This window comes from Gymnoscopelus braueri (genome assembly GCF_963280865.1).
Source record: "Gymnoscopelus braueri genome assembly, chromosome: 7".
In the NCBI taxonomy this organism is placed as follows: domain Eukaryota; kingdom Metazoa; phylum Chordata; class Actinopteri; order Myctophiformes; family Myctophidae; genus Gymnoscopelus; species Gymnoscopelus braueri.
The window spans coordinates 51,444,395-51,459,733 of record NC_137608.1 but is presented as its reverse complement, the minus strand read 5'-3'; the positions used below and the strand labels follow the sequence as shown (position 1 = coordinate 51,459,733).

General features: G+C 42.6%; 3 protein-coding genes across 5 annotated transcripts in view; all 3 read right to left on the bottom strand.

Annotated features, from left to right (window-relative positions):
• The window catches only part of LOC308087919 (H-2 class II histocompatibility antigen, E-S beta chain-like), a 662,842-nt gene that overhangs the window by 446,049 nt on the left and 201,454 nt on the right, over positions 1-15,339 (bottom strand). The window lies entirely within an intron of this gene.
• Positions 1-15,339, bottom strand: part of trpm3 (transient receptor potential cation channel, subfamily M, member 3) — a gene marked incomplete at both ends in the record, with an annotated part of 344,779 nt that overhangs the window by 229,168 nt on the left and 100,272 nt on the right. The gene's annotated exons all lie outside the window — the stretch shown is intronic.
• The window catches only part of LOC308087924 (H-2 class II histocompatibility antigen, E-S beta chain-like), a 224,182-nt gene continuing 215,973 nt past the window's right edge, over positions 7,131-15,339 (bottom strand). For both annotated transcript variants that reach the window (XM_080432177.1, XM_080432175.1), the window contains exon 9: positions 7,131-7,399. The gene's annotated coding sequence lies outside the window, so the exon portion shown is untranslated. The remainder of the gene's footprint in view (positions 7,400-15,339) is intronic.

Genomic DNA, 15,339 nt, shown 5'->3' with positions numbered 1-15,339 from the left:
CGCACACGCACACACACACTTAATTAAGATGCAGACAGAATGAGCAGCCATTGATCTACATAAGTGACGGCTTTTTGGTTGATGTGGGAAGCGATTTTTAAAGCCCAGACACAAACATCCATTCATATTCCAGTCAGGTTTGCCGGTTAGAATGTGAACCTGATGGCTATGAGGCCATGATGAAACTATTTACATCACTGTGCTATACAAATTATTATTATCAACAATTATTGTGAATTATCGGCGACTACTGTATGTGAAGAGCGCTCAGAACTTTTACTTGTAACAGAGTATTTCTACATTGTAGTATTGTTATTGTTTTTTTGGTACTTTTTCCACCACTGATACCAGTTTTGGCTGGACCTTGATATTAATGTTTGAGATCCACAGATCCAAGCAAAGCACCAGTCTGTATGCCAGCCACATCCTCACACAACAAACCACAAGCAATCACACACCTTCTCCTCCAGCCTTCCTCAATGCCTTCGTTTGTTTAATTAACTTCCTCATTCACTCTTTAATGCCATTCACTCACTCACTGATTAATTCATCCATCCATCCTTTATGTCTTTCCATATTAAATACATGTGTATGCAGTCCGTTTTCATTTCCATCGTAAATTGTTTTTGTTAATTCACTCACACTTTCAGTGGTGGCGATACTACAATACCCCATTACTCTGTGTGTGTGTGTGTGTGTGTGTGTGTGTGTGTGTGTGTGTGTGTGTGTGTGTGTGTGTGTGTGTCCATGTTTGTGTGCCCCCCTGTTTGCATGCGTGTGTATGTGTGCACACATACACATTAGTCAGACAGACAGTGGAATTGCTGTAAGATGCAGATTCCTCAGAAAATGAAACAAATTGAAAAAGTGTGCATTTAGCATTTCTTATAGCTTAGAGCATTTCTACAACATATTATGGTGAAACTAAATATATGCATTTTCAGCACCACCCCATGGGCAAAAGTTAAAGTACTTTTGGAGGTGTATCTGCATAGAGGCCCCTCAAGATGCCAGGATATGTGGCGTTTTCTTTTGTAAGAAATAGACCAGGGCGGGTGCCCACACTTTTTTGACTTGAGAACTACTTTTAAAATGACCAGCTCAACAAGATCTACCCACCAAAAAAAGTATTATCCCATTGTTGAAAAAGATTACCTGAGGGGGCTTTGGAATAGCGGCGTAGGCGTTACATAATGACAAACGCACTTGGAATGGGAAATGGTGGCGGGGGGGGGAAGCCTTCCTCCCATTCTGTGTGGAAGTGATAGGTTTTTGGGTTCTTTGCCTCGCACATTTTTATATAACTATAATACTACTGACGCTTGCACGCAACACTCTTGAAAACAAAGCATTGCATTGCTTACTTCTATAGAAGCCATGAAGGAAGCTGATAGGCCCTTCTTGATGTCAATCAAGTCACCTTAATCTATGATCCAGATAAAAAGGGGTCCCAGCAGGTCTATGGCACCGAGAGTCCCCCAGATGATTAGCTTAATGTGCAACATTTCTCACTCAACAGTAAACAAACCAACATACAGTACAGTAAGTGTATACAGGGTATCTGCACATTTAAAGTTACAATTTAAGGACTTGTAAGACCTTTTTAATACCTCTAAAATGAAAAAAAAAAGTTCAACATTGGCAAAATTGTTAACTCATTCACTGCCAATGACGTCTTTTGACGGCTGTTTTCAGTAAGCCCACACCGCTTTTGTTTTTTTGTTTTTTCTCAAAGGAACTAGGAGATAACGCTATCCAAAAAGTTGCTGCTCCATTCACTTCAATGTTAACACATTGGGTGCCAGAGGTTTATTAAAATATTATACGTTGAGTGCCTGCATTTCTTCCATCCACTTGCGTTATACGTTTCGTGCTGTGAGAAGCCCAGACGCGGAAGTGCATGTAAACAAAGCGTGCGTGCGAGACGGCGGAGGGTCCCGACTAACGCCTGGAACAATAATATTTCCAACGCGACCCTCCATTGCAGCGTGATCGCCGATCGAAAACGGCTCGTTTCCACCACGTTAAAAAGAAATGGAGATATTAAGCTTTTAGTCAAGGAGATAACATTGAAAACGCCGACCGGAAGGATTTTTGACATGGAGCCAGATCCAGCCTCTTCTTCTCAGAAACTCCTTGGGTGATGTCAAAGTTTCGTTTTAGCGCCCCACGTGGGCCACTCGTATAAAAATAGAATTGGGTCAAAAACGGTCCGGAGCGTTTTCGGCACTTCTCGTTTGGACCCTCAAAAACGGTCCGGACCGTTTTTGGCATTCAATGTGTTAAAAAAAAAATTGAGAAAAAATATATTTTTCCTGTGTTTTACCATGTATTTTTGAGTGAAACATACTATTTTCAAACATCAAACAACAAATGTCAACGAGGTCACAATGACCTCGTTGACATTTGTGAAACCACACCTGAAAACCCTCAGTGATTAGCAACCATAGGAGATCATACTGGAGATAAATATTCTGTGACTACTTGAAAAGGTAAGATAATCGCAAAATCCTGGCAGAGGGACCACCAAAAAGAAATAAGTCTGGCAGAATATTAGAGGCAGAAATTGTGAAAATTGCAGATATACATGCTCACAACGCCTTGCAGCGTGAGGCATGTAGATCTGCTATGTTCACAATGAAACCGAGTCAAACTAAATGTAATGCCTCAACTCCTACAATTCCATGTGCTTGTCGGGGTGGGGGTAGCCTGGTAAACTAGCCACCCTCCGGAAATCTCATTTGCATTTGATTTGAAATCAAATGCAAATGAGATTTCCGGAGGGTGGATGGTTTACCAAGCTAGGGTGGGGGGTTCGCAGTTCAAACATGATTATTTTGTGGGGTCCCCAGTTCAAATATGATTATTTTGTGGGGTCCCCAGTTCAAATATGATTATTTTGTGGGGTCCCCAGTTCAGATTATTTTGGGGGGTCGGTCACAGCATGAAAGCGTTGAGAAGCACTGGTTTATATGGAATCTATGAGGTATACAGAACAATGACAGCGAGGAGCCACGCTGCTCGTGCTGCGTACGCACGTTAATGTTCCCCTGGGAGACGTGTGGCTTTCGGCATAACAATTACCTTCATGCCGTGCGTTGCAACAAATCTCATCTCATCTCTACATGTCATTTCCACGGGGAGATTAGATTCAACACCGGATTCACATCCTGGAGCTTATGTGATGCCCATGGTGGGTGGGTCTGTCTGTCTGTCTGGAATAATTTATGCTTGTTTATATTTAATACAGCGTTGCTAAAAATAGACAATCTTCAAGCTTGCTGCATCTGCGACACGTTGTGAGCTCGTTTTGTTCTATTTCTGGTGCATGAAGCACAACTCTGTCTGTCTGTGTGTCTTAGTCTCTCTATTATCTCTTTCTCCCTCTCCTTCATTCTTTCAAATCTTTTCTCTGCCCTCTGTTTTCACTCTGTCTCCATCTCTCAATCTCTCTCCATCTCTTGCAAAATATCTCATACTGTATCGTTGCTGTGGGGCAGAAACCTCTTATCTCCATATTCTAAATGTTTGTGTTTTTTCCCCGTAAATTAACGCCCCTACTTGATCATACTACAGCATCACACAAAAGCATCAAAGGTATCAGATCTACAAAGTATGTAGATCTGCTACTTTTGCCGTTTTTGAATTTGAATCCTGAAAAGTAACAGTTTTGGACTTATGAGAGTTTCCACCCGACAGAGACCATTTCAAACGGTGATCAGAAAGGCTTTCATGAAGATTTTCCACGGCGGCCGCGTTGCCTTGGAGTGACATCACTTTTTAACCTTCAGCTGAATAATATGCATAGTGGCCCATGGAGACAGACACACACACACACACACACACACACACACACACACACACACACACACACACACACACACACACACACACACACACACACACACACACACACACACACACACACACACACACACACACACACACACACACACACACACACACACACACACACAGGTATACACTTGTAGCTTGCCCCAGAGAGTCTGATATCTGGTCTAGAAGGGCGGATTCAAAATCTCCGGAGAAAACATCCGTGGGCTCCCATTGGTTCACCCATCTGTTCGTCAGCCCCCGCCCGCCCCGTGCCCCTCCTCCTCCCCCAATGTGCAGCATTGAGAGCCCTGACGTCGTATCATTTGGAGCGACGCCCACTGCACTCTGGTTGGTTGGGGAAATGAAAGGTTGACTCCCACTTCCTATGCCAGAAATATCAATAGCTTGATCCAGGCTTTCTGTTTGAGCAAAACGCAAAGGAAAATAAAAGCCTAGAGATCGAGGCTACTACACTTGTGAGAACATCAACATTTTTGGACAGCAATTGTTACCTTTTTTAGGTCAATTGAACCCTAAATGTAAAAGTCTGAGTTGCATTTACAGTACTTGCGTGCCAGTGTCACCAAACAGAGCAGGTGTGTGGGGAACTTCTAGAGCAGCTATTATTTCTGCACAGGACACTTTCAGTGCAACACCGGCACGCAACTAGATTATGATTCAGGCTTTTAAGATCCTTTTACTGGTTTTTAAATCATTAAATGGAAATGCGCCTGCATGCCTACTTGTCTGTAATGCTTCCTAAGTGCGTGCCCGGCTTTTATGAAAATGCTAATTAGTATTTAATGGAAATAGTTTTTTCATCCAAAAAGGACATGCCACTTAACGGACCACACCATACATGTACACACACGCACTTATCACCCGTAGCAACAAACACACACACACACACACACACACACACACACACACACACACACACACACACACACACACACACACACACACACACACACACACACACACACACACACACACACACACACACACACACACACACACACACACACACACACACACACACACACGTTTGTATTACTATACTTGTGAGGAGCTCACACCCCATTGCAGGGTGATGCGTTGTGAGCTTATAGATCGGCTATGTTTGGGGCATGAAACTGGCACGCAACTGTCTTACGATAAATGCACCGAATCTCTGTACGTATGTGCGTCTGTGATCCGTCCGTAACACGAGAACCGTTCGCCGGACCGACTTCAAATTTGTCACGCACGTCGCAGACGACCCGAGGGAGTGCAGTGCCCGCCGTCGACGTCCATTGACGACCAGATTTAGTTGATATGTGACATTGGGAAAAATATACATCACATCCAGATTTAGTTTAGAGAAGACGTTGCTGCTATGCCATAATAAATATTCTGTGACTAATTGAAAAGGTTGTATTTATGTATTTACTCAGTGGAAGAGTTAAATGGAAATATGCCTGCCTATACTTGTCCGTAATGCTTCCTAAGTACGTGCCCGTTAGGGCCCTTAGATCCTCTGGTGCTTTGCCTCCAAACTGTTCCAGTGACTATAGAACACAAAAGAATGGAGAAACAGCTTTTAGCTATTATGGTCCAGCCTGCCGGGGATCTGCGGGTCTCTGAAACAACCATTTATCTTGTGGGGACCAGGAAAATCCAGTCCTCACAGTGTCTGAGAATTATCATAATTCTATACGTGTGCAGGGACACAGACAGACGGTCACAACGGGTACTCTGACTACTTGTCCTAACAATGTCATCTTGAGGACCCCCTCAAAAAGGAGATGCTGCATCTCAGGGGGCGTATTATCCTCTAGTGACATTTATAAACTAAAAAACAATGGATATTTCTCAGATTCTGCTATTTTTGTGGGGACATTTGGACCTCATGGTCCTCCTCAAATATACACACATTAAATAGGGTGTGTGTGTGTGTGTGTGTGTGTGTGTGTGTGTGTGTGTGTGTGTGTGTGTGTGTGTGTGTGTGTGTGTGTGTGTGTGTGTGTGTGTGTGTGTGTGTGTATATTTGTACATGCACGGTACCTATACATGCATGTCTATAACAGACAGGCTGAGCCATATGTCAAAGCTGCATGTGCACTGTGCACGTGTTAATGTATGTGTGTGCATGTGCAGAACATGTGCATGTTTTACACAGACAGACAGGCATCACACCTGGCCAATCACATCCTGCCACTGATGGGGGGGTATGAGCCTGTGCATTGTGGTACTTGTTTTTCTCCCAAGTCTGTGCTGGACAGATAACACAATGGATCAGGGACGTGCAAAACCCCTCTCGCTCTGTCTCTTTGTCTCTCTCGCTCTTTCTCTCTGTCTGTGTCTCTTTCTCCCCCCCCTCTCTCTCTCTGTCAAACTCATTATCACATTTTCAGTGTCTATTCCTGACTTTCTCTTCACTGTCCTCATCTGCCCCTGGTCTCTGACTTTCTCTTCCTAAAATGGTATCTCCCTCCACCCCTCTCCTCTCCTAAATGGTATCACCCCCCTCTCCTCTCCTAAATGGCATCTCCCTCCACTCCTTTCCGTTTTTTTTTACACTACTGTTTACTCGCACACGCGCACACGCACGCACGCACGCACGCACGCACGCACACACACACACACACACACACACACACACACACACACACACACACACACACACACACACACACACAGTTAGCCTGCCATGCGTGCAGGATGACTAATTAGAGGAGTTGACTCAAATTAATTGTGAGTAAGCAGAGAGGAATTAAAGATGAGCCACAGAACAGCCTTACAGTAGAACATGATTTGTAGCGTTATTCAGCACTTCACCACAGGGCATGCTGCTTAAACTGTTTGTTTTGCTCTCTTCCCAAACAGTGGTGGAACAAGTATAGTCAAATGTTTTACTAAAAGTATCAATACTGCAAAGCAGAAATACTTAATAAATAATAAGTAAGAGTCTGGTATTCAAAATGTACTTGAATAAAAGTACAAAAGTATTGACATCAAAATGTACTTAAAGTAATGCTAGGTAACTTTTTCAACAAAACTAAAGTTAAATTGTATTATCTTTTGTGAGTGGCAAAAGTTTCACAACACCCACTCCATGAATTTCACCCCCGAAAGCCTTTTATAAATATACTTTCTATTGAACGGTGATAGGGGTGTCTTTCCCGCGAAAATGACGTCATGTAGCCGGAAAACGGAAGCGGAAATGCACCGGTTTCCTGTTTGGCCAGGAACTACCACACCGGTTTCCTGTTTGGCCAGGAACTACCGCGCTAATAACAAAAAGAAAACTCACGCTGATTTTAAGAGATTGTATGATTTGAAGATCGAAAAAAAACTGAAAAAGAAAACACAGCTCACGGTAACTAAAGCTCCACTGGCTAAGAGAAACGATCCACAGATCGTATAAAACAATTAAAAGAACGCTTTTTGAAACGCTTCCGTCTTCCGGTGAAAACGAATGGAATTCTGGGTAACAGAGGAATAAATGAACGGCCTGCAGTGACGGTAATGACCAGCAGAGGCTGCTAAAAATCGTTTTTTTGAAACCTGCATTGTACAACTTTAAAGTACCAAAAGTAAAAGTACTCGTCTTCAAAATGTATACAAATCTTTTCAAAATAGCCGAAGTACTGTAAATAGGGATAGAGTGGTTAATGCATGTTTTGCAATATTGATACAAATCTACTAAGTAACTAAAGTTTTCAAATAATTGTAGTGAAGTAAAAAGTACAATATTTGCCTCTGAGATGTATAGTGGAGTAGAAGTAAAAGTACTGAAAATGGAAAACACTCTTTACACTTACTGGTAAAGTAAAGATTCCTCAAAATTATACTTAACACATTGAGTGCCATAAACGGTCCGGACCGTTTTTGGCCCATTTTTTTAAAATATATTTTTCCCACGTGGGGGCGCTCTAACGAAACTTCGGGATCATCCAAGAAGTCTCTGAGAAGGAGAGGCCGGATGTCGATCCATGTCAAAAATCCTTCCGGTCGGCCGCTCCAATGTTAACTCCTTGACTAAAAGCTTAATATCTCCATTTCTTTTTAACGTGGTGGAAGTGAGACGTTTTCGATCGCCGATCACTCTGCAATGGAGGATCGCGTTACAAATATTATTGTTCCAGGCGTTAGTCGGGACCCTCCGCCGTCTCGCACGCACGCTTTGTTTACATGCACTTCCGCGTCGGGGCTTCTACAGCACGAAACATATCAACGTAAGTGGATGGAAGATATGCAGGCACTGAACGTACCCTATTTTAATAAACCTCTGGCACACAATGTGTTAAGTACAGTACCACTTGAAGCCCATAGCGTTCCTATTCTGGGGTGAACGTATCAATCAAAGAGACAGTGCCCTCGGTGCCCTCAATACCCTCATACATGTCCAACTACAAAGTGAATGACAGCCACAACACCAGAGGGAGCGACCATGATCTGGTACCACCCAAATACAGAACAAACATGGGAAAGTTATCGTTTTCAACACACGTTGAGCTTGTAGATCTGCTACTTTTGCCGTTTTAGAATTTCAATCCATGAAAATTAACCGTTCTGGACATTATGACGTTTGCACCGACCCCAATTGTTTTATTATGTTACCGTGTTACACCCTTTTCAAGACTTTCTGTCAAATTGCAATACTTTTTCCAGGTCTGGAAAACAGTCATTCATAATGTCATACTTTTCTAGACTTTCCAGGCTTATGCAAAGCATCCTGCTAGAAGTGTTTATGTTGTTTGCGTGTGTCAAAGAAACCTCACACAGGAGATTATGCACAATGTAGTAAACACCTACATAAACATAATTACTGCAGTTTACCCAAACAAAGATCTCTTGGGCAGCTGGCAAAAAAAAGGAAATATGACGGGCAGGGTTGCCAGTTCTGATTATTATTATTTTCCCGCAAGATTTTATTTGAAAATAGCCGATCTACAAGCTCACAAGGCGTCGCATCGCGACGCGTTGTGAGCTTGTAGATCTGTGATCTGTGATAATCTGGCAACACTGATGACGGGAACCTACAACTAAATGGACACAAAAATGACAATTGTCTTTGTTTCCAGGGAAGAAAGGCTGGAACTTAGTATTCAAACAAGCAGAGATAGAGATAGAGATAGAGATACAGACAGATATACTAATTCTCAGATGTCTGCACTGGCTTATATAATTGATTTTAAAGGTCTTATGACATTAATTTTTTGATGCTTTTGGAGCGGAGCAGGGTCGATGATTGACAGGCAAGACACAGCCACACCCGCAGACAAAGATTTATTCTTTCATCGCAGTTGAATTGAACTGATAAAGACTTTTAATGTGTTGCAAAACTGAATGTCATGAAACCTTTAAAGTATTGGTGGCACCTTTAAATTAATGGTTTAGGCACAACATGGTTTAGGCACACCATACATATTGTGTCGAGCAGAAACTTCACATCTCCGACTACAACTTCTCCAAAATAACATTTTGTCCATCATGGACCCTCGAGTCTGCACTTTCAGCATAAAATGTACTGCACAAAGAAACTTGTCTGGTCAATTCATGAAGCAATTATACGCTTTCCCCCATTGGGACTTTCTTCTCTGCATTCAAAAGACAAAAGTTATTCTTTTAGGCGTACAGACATCAAGAGGAACATGAATATGAACACGACGTGCTGTTTGTGGACAAACATAAACCAAACATTTACTTACAACAATCAACCAGCTTTTACAACCACAGTAATTAAATTACTCCCACCTATAACTGTAACATCCATCTGTCTGGACACAACCGTGTGTCCTCAATTTGAATACGAATGCAAGGACAACATTTGTTGACTGGCATTGGACAAACCAGGCTTTGTCTTTGAAGGACACTGAGGGGATTTGACAATGTGTTAGAATATTGTTGTGATTGTGTTGCCCTGTGTAAATGTCCTTGTATTCAAAATGATGTTTTCATAACAAATTAAATGGTTATATCACAAGAGATGTGCTCAATATTTGTCGTAAAATAATTCATTCAGTGTGGAAAAAACAGCATTACAAAACTACTTATCAAATAACAAAGTGTTGGTCGACTAATACCAAACCAACCGATTAACCATTTAACCCTATATATACTTAGTTGACCGGGATACCCCAGGGCTCTATTCTAAGGCTTAGTCCACTGTATGGGTATTTTCAACAACGGATATTTTTCGTTTTTGTTTTTAAAAATCCTCATGTTCGTGTGGACATGGCCTAAGTACGCTAGTATGTCCCTCTACTACACCACATCTCTTCGCTAAAAATAGGCAATCTACAAGCTCACATTGTGTTGTAACGAGTGGTGTAAGAAGTAGGAAACTACTTTTTTTACTTAAGTAAAAGTAACACCACAATATAAAAATACTCTGTTACAAGTAAAAGGCCCGTGTTCAAAATGTTACTTGAGTATAAGTACAAAAGTATTGGCATCCAAATATACTTAAAGTACCAAAAGTGAAAGTACTAAAATGTTTGAAAATAGCAGATCTACAAGGCCACAACGCATCGCACTGCGACGCGTTGTGAGCTTGTAGATCGGCTATTTTCAAATAGCCTATGTATAAAATAGAGCTAAAGTGGTTAATGTATGTTTTATAATATAATGATTTATATCTGCAAAGTAACTACTGTAGTAACTAATGTTTTCAAATAATTGTAGTAAAAGTACAATATTTGTCTCTGAGATGTAGTAGAAGTCAAATTATTGAAAATTGGAAATCCTCCAGTAAAGTAAAAACACCAAAACAAAAGTACAGTACTTGAGTAAATGTACTTAGTTATTTTACACCACTGGTTGCAACGCAACACGATGAGAGCTTGTAGAATGGGGACATTTTCACGTAATGTTCACCTCAGATTAGGGACACTAGGGTGTAAGTACTTAATTGATTCTTGTGCTCTGAGGGGACAGAACAGCCCTATGGTATGGTGTGTAGGTGATAGCGAGGAAGGGCTCAGATAGCACACACTGTGACCATGACCGTCTCCTTGTGACGGCTGGAAGTTAATTAAAGCCGGGAATGGAGTCCATTCCATGCTACACAATGTCACCAACTGCTTTAACCCATTAAGACCGGGAAGGCATATCTGTGTCATTTTATAATTTGAGCTATAGCCGATTCAAAAATAGCAGATCTACAAGCTTGTAGGGTGGCAACGAGTGCCGCGCTACGAGCTTGTAGATCTGCTATTTTTTTTTAATCTTGAACAATACATATTTTTTTTTACATTTTTAACTCAAATCTTTGCTTCTGGATTTCCCTGGGACTGGATTTGCACAAATCTTCAAGATTTAAAAAAAATAGCAGATCTACAAGCTCATATAGTGCGGCACTCTATTTTTGAATAGCCAAAGACATCTAAAATTACCGGATTGAATGGGTTAATTGCTTTTCTTTGCCTCTGTTCTCACCGGCCCTTGAACTATCAATATTGTAGTCAATTCCGGACATGCAAGGACGGGAGAGAGAGAGATATGAGGTTGTGTGTGTGCGTGTGTGCGTGCGTGTGACAAATCGAGAGAGAGAGAGAGAGAGAGAGAGAGAGAGAGAGAGAGAGAGAGAGAGAGAGAGAGAGAGAGAGAGAGAGAGAGAGAGAGAGAGAGAGAGAGGCATGTGTATGCACGTGGGAAAGCAACGCACGTTTCACATTTGCATCTCCAAATCCCTAATCCCCACACCCTGTCATTTCATATCTGTGTGCACATGGATGTCACATCACGTGCATCCCCCCTGTGTCAGTGTGTGTGTGTGTGAGCAGGCATCATGTATATAGTTTGGTGACTGAGCCGGTCAGGCACGTGCATCATGGTGTTCCTCTCATACACCTTCATGTGGTCTCAGCACCGTCAAGCGAGAGACCGATCGAAGGTGTTGCGCCTCATGCACGTGGTGCTACCCCCCCCCCCCCCCCGAATTCATATCGCTGCTGTCGGGCAGAAACCTCTTATCTCCATATTCAAACTTTGTGTCTTTTTTTTGTAAATTAACACCCCTACTTGATCAAAACAAAAGCATTAACAGTAGCAGATCTACAAGCTCGAAACACGGCGAGAAGCGACACGTTTTGAGCTTGTAGATCTGCTACTTTTGCTATTTTTGAATTTGAATCCTGAAAAGTTTTGGACATATAAGGTTTCCACCCGTCAGACGATATGTATTTGGCCACGGACCCCCGTCTGAAAATATTTTTTTGCCAGGGACCACCCTACAAGATCTGTGTTAAAATATATGTTTCTTTCAAGATTTCTTTTTTTAAATAGCCGATCTACAAGTGAGCTTGTATACAATCGGCAACACATTTTGCCTGGGATCCCCTTGAACCCCCTTTTCTCAAACAAAGATTAAGAATGTTTTTTAGACAGATGTTAGGTTCACTGTTTAGCTGGTATCCTATAGTTTCATTGAAACACTACATTGTTCTCTCTGCTCTCTACACTTAAGAGACTATTTTCCTTATTTATTGACTAGAGTTCATGCTTACTCTGCTTATTCCCGTCTGGCATCAGACGCTCTTATGCAGAGTGACTTACACAACGATTAACCCATTAAGACCGGGAACGCATCTGTGGCTATTGAAAAATAGCAGATATACAAGCTGCTGTTAGTTTTTTTTAAGCAAACATTTGTTAAGTCAAATCTTTGCTCCTGGGCATTCTACAAATGTGTTCTAAATCCTAACAGGTTTCTGAAAAACTTATGTTTCTGTATCAGTGGTTCTCAAACTTTTTCATGTCAAGGACCACCCAAAATGATATGTATTTGGCCGCCAAAATATTTTGTTCCAGGGACCCCCAGAAGCAAAGATTTGAGTTACAAATGTTCACTTTAAATAAATGTATATATTCAAAGATTTGCACAAATGTTCACAATTTTTCAAAAAAGCAGATATACAAGCTCATAGCGGCACTTGAATAGCCAAAGACAATGGCCATTTAGTCAGGGGATATTAGCAGAAAAATAACGGCCCAATCTCAATGGGCTTTTTACACAAAAAGTATACCTGGAAAAGGATGTCTATGGCCGTTTTTAGCCCAAGGAGTGGTTTTGGTGCAAAACAAATGCTTGCAATGGATTCAGAATCATAACAACACCCTAGTTTGACCCCTCACATGCTACTTAAAACAAATTAAGATTTGATTTTTTTTCCCTGCATAAGGTTATGGTGGGTACCCCAACTTTCAGGAGCTGTCACATATTCTCCTAGGGAAACTGCATTTCAGTCTTTGTGAGATGTGTTACTACACACCTTTACAAACACATTGGTGAAGATTTTTTTTAGTAAGGAATTTATTCCAAGATTTTTTAAATATCCCCTGACTATATTCTAAAATGACACAGATGCGTTCCCGGAATGAATGGGTTAAGTAGTAAATTGGTTGGTTTCTGAGTCATGCACCCACCGCTGTATCGTATCCCAGCATGCACCTGCTGCATGCGGCGCAACATGCTGCACCGTTGGAGCGTGAGAACGAACACTGTGGTCCAGAAATAGACTCTCTTTCATTTACAGCCTCTCTCCTGTTGGTCGTCTGGCCGCCTTGGCTGCTCTGCACCTGACCTTCTTTATGCACGTGTACGCACTCACACACACACACGCACACACACACACACACAGGCAGTATGCACACACACAGGCACGCACCCAAACACACACACACACACACAGGCACTCACGCAAACACAGACAGGCACGCACGCAAACACACACACACACGCACGCATACACAGGCACGCTCGTGCGCACACCGACACACACAATCATACACAGACACACACAGGCACACACGCACAGACACAGGCACAAACATGCCCACACAGGCAGGCACGCATGCATGCACGACAGAGCGCACGCAACACACAGGCACACATGTGCATCACAGGCACACATTCCCAGCACGGGTACGCTCACTCACACACACACACACACACACACACACACACACAGGCACGCGCGTGTGCCAAGATGCACACAAACGCAAAAAAACAGAAACAGGTCAGGGAGAGAACCGGCAATAACTCTGAGAGTGTACAAATGGAACCAAATGGACCCTTTACGGGTTCATTCGGGTCCATTTGGTTCCATTTGTACATTCTCAGAGTTAACCCATAGTTAATTAGTTTGAGAACCACTGATATAGAAACATAAGCTTTTTTAGAAAACTGCTGGGATTTAGAAGACATTTTGTAGAATCAGCTTCAGGTCTGAATGGGTTAATAACATTGACTCTGGTGATTTTCCGGTGTGTTAGCCGCGGCGGCTCAGGGTACATACAGTTAATCAGCTTGTCACGTCACACAGTCAGTCGTCACTGCAGTCAAGGTCAAAGTCAAAGTCAGCGGTGCAGTTTTCCGCTGGGATCCAGCCAAGCGTGCTAGCGGCTACATGAGGAGATTTACAACGCTTTGGTTTTCTCCAATTAAATGAGGCTACAAATCCCTCTGTCACCGTGTTGCCACCTCCTCGCCGTTCCTTCTGCGTTTCCTGGCACAAAGCCTGATCCATACTCATGAATCAGGCATGACAGCGTTATGTTTTATTCATCGCCTTTCATACAAACATAAAACACAAAGTTCGGACACGTGTTGTTTAGTAGATTATTCATCTTGTTGTGTAACAGTGATGCTTGGCGATAACCTTAATTTATCGCTTTCTTAGTTTTTACCTTTTGGCCGTTATGCCATTTAATTCCTTCCCCAGAATCCCCCACACACACATATCTGTGTGTTGTCACTGCTGCTGTATCCTACTAATCTCTCAAGAACAGATTCAGAGCCGCGCTTGAATCTGTCGGGAGCCGCGTTGAGAACCTATGCACATTGGCTACAAGTGGGCGTGCCTTCAGATCAGGAAGCAGGCCACGCTTTACCCAATCAAATGTAGTGGGCGGGATTTACATGTGTGCGGCTCGCTTCCCACTGGAAACAAACCGAAACTCAGTTAACAATAGCGTCCTCGGAGCCGACACAACCACGGAAAGTTAGTATAATTTTAACTTGTTCTTTCATCATTAGAAACAAGTGGGCTTATAACCAAAACGATCCATGTTCTTAAGGGAGAAATGGTGTTAGTGTTCTGTGGAAAAATATTGTTAGTGGGAATGAAAACATAGGCTCACCACCGGAAGTAGAGGGCTGAAGGCAGACCAAAACCCTGGTTTCCAGTGAGCATGTGTCTAGTTAATTCCCCCCCCAGAGCCAAATGCAAAAGTGAAAAACAGCAGAGGGCGCTGTTTTTCCTTTTTATTTGACGATGGGTTCCCAGATTGCCAGTGAGGAGCCCCCACCGCGAGGACGTAGAGCCTTCGTTCTACTCCTCCCACCAAACACTCCCTGCTGACAGGCTCCGCCCCCAGTCCATGGGAATACGTGCAGTGACAATTATTACCCTCCTCCTCCGCCCGGCTTCCCTCCCCCGAACACGGAACCAATACATGTAGAGACGCTCGACAAAGCCGGATGCACCGCGATGGATTAGAACCCACAACCTC